General features: G+C 36.7%; 1 non-coding gene across 1 annotated transcript; it reads right to left on the reverse strand.

The window, feature by feature from the left end:
- Positions 1 to 5,145: 5,145 nt before the first annotated feature.
- Positions 5,146 to 5,217, reverse strand: TRNAY-GUA (transfer RNA tyrosine (anticodon GUA)). The gene has a single exon. It is a non-coding gene; the product is annotated as a tRNA-Tyr (tRNA).
- Between the last annotated feature and the right edge of the window lie 607 nt (positions 5,218 to 5,824).

Consider the following 5,824-nt stretch of genomic DNA (forward strand, 5'->3'; position numbering starts at 1 on the left):
TAAAATGGATTTGAGGAAGGTGGGATATGATGATAGAGACTGGATTAATCTTGCACAGGATAGGAACCGATGGAGGGCTTATGTGAGGGCGGCAATGAACCTGCGGGTTCCTTAAAAGCCATTTGTAAGTAAGTAAGTAAGTAAGACAGTTTATTGTAGAAGTTCAGAACAAAGAAAGATTTTTTACTTAAGTAAAAATTAAACCTTCTCTACGCAGTAAGAAAATGCTTAATAAGTTTGTTTTTGAACATTGCTAAATTCCGACAGTCTCTGATGTCATTGGATAGGGTATTCCACAAGCGCGATAGCGAGATTGTGTATTAATGATGAATACGATGAAGTCTTATGTGGCTAGTATGCGGTTATTTTGCGTGCGTGTGAAGAGATTGTGATACGATTACAGGTAACTGAAACGGGAGGCAAGGTAGGTAGGTGTAGAGGTGTGAAGGACTTGGAAAAGGAGAACAAGGGAATGAAAATTTCTACGTTCGTTAAGCCGTAGCCAGTTTAGAGTTTGGAAAGATGGGGTAATGTGGCCAGCGCGACGGACATCGCAGACGAAGCGAACACAAGTATTATGAACACGTTATAATTTTTGCGACTGGTTGACATTGAGGTCAGTCAGTAGGAAATCACAATAATCAAAGTGGGGGCATTACATTATGGTGATGATGTTGACAATTTTTTGTTTTACTAACATTCCCAACTACAGATGCTATCCTAGATCATATAAGTTACAGATAGGTCAGCCTTATAGGCTTTGACGTTAATAACTTTTGTCAGGTTTAGGCCTACTACGCTGCCATCTAGTTGTTACATAAGGAGTCACGTCATAATTCCCATTTGAATTGCATTAGCGACTGTACTGCCATCTCGTGTTCGTTTACGGCGGACGGGTGACGATCCTGGCGGTTGTTCTCTTCAAAGTGCAAACGATTTTAACATAGGGATGAGCAATCTGTTATATGATCTGGGCTTTGACGAAGGACAACGTAATTGCAAATAAAATATAATAATATACCGTACTTCCTTAAAACGCTATTAAGAAGGGATTTGTGCTTAATTGTATTTACAGTATTATTGCTCTTAGCTTTCGAAAGCAAGAAGACACGAACATCAGTTTACACTAATGACCTGTCAATACTAATATATTTACCACATCAAATGATTTTGTGCTACATAGATTTCACAACACAGTTATATTTTCTTCACCACAAGATAATTTTAATCGGTTCGATTAACCGGGTAAAATATATTTCATTGACTAATCGGATTTTAAAATTATTCTTTAAACAGTTCTATTAATCCATTAAATCGACTGCTCTAATAATGTATGTAATGGTATGTATCTGTTACATATATGATCTAGGATGTTATTCAGAAACGATTATACGGTAGTATGTTGATAATGGAGTAATGGTGAAATGCGATTAACAAGGAAAGCATATTTACATCTAAAAATTTGACGTACAATGTCTTTATTCACTACAAAAAGGATCTGCCAGAGCTTAATTCTGGTCCTCTCAAATGAGAAGACATCATCTAACTAAGCTACGACTGTGTCGATATGAAGTAATATTAATTTTAATCTGAATAAAATGTAGATTTAATAGGTATACATAAGGATAACGCAATAAATCCACAACTTGTGGCTATAACAATTCATGAGCCGTAACCTAAACGAAAAAGTCTCGCAAGCAATTCTAGCGTCAGCTAGAAAACATAATAAATCACTACACGTTTGTCCACTATAAATCATAAATGTTTAATTACAAGTACTAATTGGTCCACTTGCAGTATTATTGCAGGACATTTCCTTCAATTACGGATTGACAAGTATTTCTTATTGAACGTGTGGTTTTAGTTTTATTTTTTTATTTTTTATTATATATCTCTTTCCACTTCAAATTCCAAAACGTACAAAGAATTCTCTCCTGCTCAAAGCAGTTTTCTTCCCTGCATGTTTTCAAATCTCGTACCAAAATCTGGTTTTGCTGAGAAAATTGATCATTATGTTCTCTCAGTGGTCCAGGATTTTAGTGGATAAGTGACCTATGATTCCTACAATGATACAATGGTATAACCAGTTCCCATTATTGTCCGGCGTGTTTATGAAAACATGGATAATTCCACACCGATTCCACTTAGATCTAAAATGTTGCTCGTAGATATAGCCATTAAACCCATCATTATTTAATCAATAATAAAAAATAAAAGCCTTGTAAATGGCGTAGATCTATAACATAACTCTCATATTTTTTTATCTAAATATGTTTTTCGTGGCTGGAATGCAGAAGTATAAAAGCGATTATAGATAAGAAAGAAAAAGCAATGCATTGGTGGATGCATGCCAATTTGGGCTTCTGATTTATTTGTGTAATGCTTTCGAAAATATTTCTACATCTGCTTGGACTACATGTCGAGTTCGCTTGAAAACTGGAAGTTGGGAGTTCCCAGCTATATATTTTCAAACAGTATCCAACAAAACTAAATCAGATAAACAGAAATATGATCGTGACTCACAAAGACTATTTGTAATGGTCGATAGATAACTATATCTAAACAGCTGAAGCATTAAGAGTTTACAATTCTAAGCGATATAGTTCCTTGAATTAATATCAATGCTGCACTCAAAGAACAACTTTACAACTATTCAGAGTAATTTTTTCTCGGTTTTCAGTTCTCGTTACTAAGAAAAAATTAACTCTATCTTCAGATTATTGCTGACATGAAACATCTGCAATTAAGTCATTTTAATAACAGAGCAGATGGTAATATCCAGAGATCTTATAGATAGATATCGGGATAGCTTTCATATTCCTGTTCTAACACGTCAAGTAATCTGCCTGATTTATAATTTGTCGCCAATCCGGAAACCTTCATTAGCTACTTGCTAGGTAGGACACATTTTATCGCTGAGATCGTTCAGTGAGAAGAAGTTCATGTAATAAGGCCAATAATAAAATAAATAATTGTCGAAAGAAAAAGTATATTAGGTTCAGAAAAACACTTGACAACTTGAACTTCAAAAGACATTACTTTTACGGACACTGAAATATTAACCGAAAGGAACAAAATACATCGGAAGGCAAATAAAGCGATTGTGAGAGTTTATTAGCTTAAACCATATAGAGCAGTGGTCGTCAGCATTTACTGAAATGAGTAAAGGGTAAGAAGTGTATCGTAATATGCACCGCCGCGTCGTGCAGAAGTAGGAGGCAGAAAGCATATCTGCCAGCAGCCACGGATGCACGCTAGTGCAATGTCTTATCCGCGGGTAAAAGACGCTAGTCCGAGGGTGCACTGTGCTGATGACCGCTGGTCTAGAGCGTTCTCCAGGGAACAGATTTCGCTCAGGTTGGCCTTTTATTGTTGTAGTTCAAAGCGACTGCCTAGGAAACAGTGTGACAGCATTTCGTTCGGATGATTCTTGGTGACTGTGGGACAATGTTGCCAGAAACTCCACGTTGATTTTCCCACAAAGAAGTATAAAATTCCCCAATCAACTAAGATTTTTCTCAGAACCTAAATAAACACCTATGCACACTTGTGTGCTGTCGGTGCGTAGTAAATAAACACATATACAGGGTTGTTTCCGACCTCTGGAAACGATTTTTGAATGATGTCATGTGCGTCAGGAGTGACACGACAGCTGAACTGTGGTAAGAGGTGACAGACCAGTAGTGCATACATTTCCTCTGAATCGAGCGTGATAAATTATGTTGCGCAGTATGGACAGATAAGACAGGCTGAAGGGACGTCAAGGTTACACTATTAGTATTCAGCTGACTTCCATTGAGTGCAATACAGTTTAGTTCGTGGCAAAGCAGTACACATTAAAACAAAGAATCTCCAATGTATGATATATATCTTACGAAGGAAGCGAAGAAAAAGTGACATACTATAGTCTACATAAAGAAAGAAAGATAGAAAAATAAAAAGAAAGGAAGGAACAAAGAATTAGGGAAGAAAAAAGAAGTAGAACGTTGGAGGAGGTAGGGCAGAGGAGAAAAAATAAGATGAAGACGATAAGAAGAAAGTAGAACAGAAGAGAAGGGGACAAAGAAGAAAGCAGAACAAAGAAGGAAAATGAGAACGAAATGAAGCAAAAAAGCAGAAAAACGAAGAGGTAAGCGTAGAGTACGGAAGATGGAAAATGAGGCAGAGATAGAGAAAGCTGTAGAAGGGGAAGTAGAGAAGATAAGAAAAAGGGGAGGCGGAAGAGGGAGAGCAGAGAAGACAAAGAAAACGTAAAGAAGAAGAAAATTGAGGAAATATGGAAAAAATCGGGAAGAGGAGGGAAAAGATGTCGATCAGATAAGAAAAGCAGTGGAGGAGTAGCTAAAGAATAGAAGAAGATAAAGACAGAGAATAAGGAGAAAGAATTCATCCAAAAATGGAAGTAGAGAAGTAGGAACGGAAGACAAGGAGGGAAAATATAGATGATGGAAAATGAGGAGTATGGTGAGGTAAAGCAAAATAGACGAAAAATAAGAAGACAAAACTGAGAAGACTCAAAATAATGGTAAGGAGAAAAGAGAGCAAGGAAGAAGGTAATAAATAGGAAGAAAAGCAGGAAAGAATAAGAAGAAAAAAGGTCGGACAAGGAAGACTGAAATAAAGAGGAGATACAACAGTGAAGAAAAATAAGAAGGGGGAATACAGTAAGAAAGATAGAAAATGAGATTGAGAAGAAGACAAAAGAGGGGAGAAGATGAGCAGGAAAGGAAAGAAAGTAGAGGTACGAAGTCAGAAAATGATTAGGTAGATCAGGGAAGAGATACTGTAAAAAGGATAGTACAGTAGAAAAGATGGAAAATGAGGAGAAGATTTGAAAGACGAAAAATTAGCAGGAAGAAGTTGAGTGGGGAAGATGGATAGTAAGGAAGAGGAATTAGAGCTATGAAGTCAAAACATGAGAAGGTAGATCAGGGAAGAGAAAAATTGAGGAGACATAATTTAAAAAAAAAGAAAGAAAGAAAAACGAAGAGGCGATAGACAAGACAAAAAAATGAAAAGAAGGTTGGGCAGGAAAGACGGATAATAAAGAAGAATAAAAGCTACGAGTTCGAAAATGAGGAGATAAAGAAAAGAAGAGAAAACTAAATAGGAAGATGAAGGATGGGTGGAGAGGAGAAAAATTCTCTCCGGCACCGGGATTTGAACCCGGGTCTTCAGCTTTACGTGCTGACGCTCTATCCACTGAGCCACACCGGATTCCCATTCCGATGCCGGACTGAATTCTCTCAGTTTAAGCTCCACCACCTCTTAGGTTTCTCCGCTCCACCCATCCTTCATCATATGATGACGTAGAATTTCTGCATGGAACTATCATATGTACTTTGGTACATCGTAATAATATATAATATAATATAAGTAGGAAGATATAAAGTAGAAAAGACAGAAAATGAGAAGCTTGAGAAGACGAAAGATGAGAATGTAGAGGAAGGAAGATCCTGTTGAGCAGGAATTCGAAAAATAAGAAAACTAGATAGAGCAGAAGAGGTTGAAAATGAGGAGGAAGTTAAGAATGGAAGGCGAAAAATTAATAGAAGCAAGAGGCAGAAGAGATAAAAAATGAAAGGGCAGGAGGAAAAATTAAGGCTGACAAAGAGGACAAATTAGAATGGAGAATGACGAGGGTGAAAATTAGAACGCGAAGAACGACGACTCGTTTCTATCCCTCTCTGTAACATATTTTTTTTTTATGAATATAGGCTACAGTATTATGTGTATATAATATCCGTACACAAATATGTAATATTGCTTTTAAATAATGAAAGAGTAGTAAAACAAGATAAAAGTACTGACTGTAGTAGCCACG

The sequence above is a fragment of the Periplaneta americana genome, chromosome 15 (assembly GCF_040183065.1).
Source record: "Periplaneta americana isolate PAMFEO1 chromosome 15, P.americana_PAMFEO1_priV1, whole genome shotgun sequence".
Taxonomy (NCBI): Eukaryota; Metazoa; Arthropoda; class Insecta; order Blattodea; family Blattidae; genus Periplaneta; species Periplaneta americana.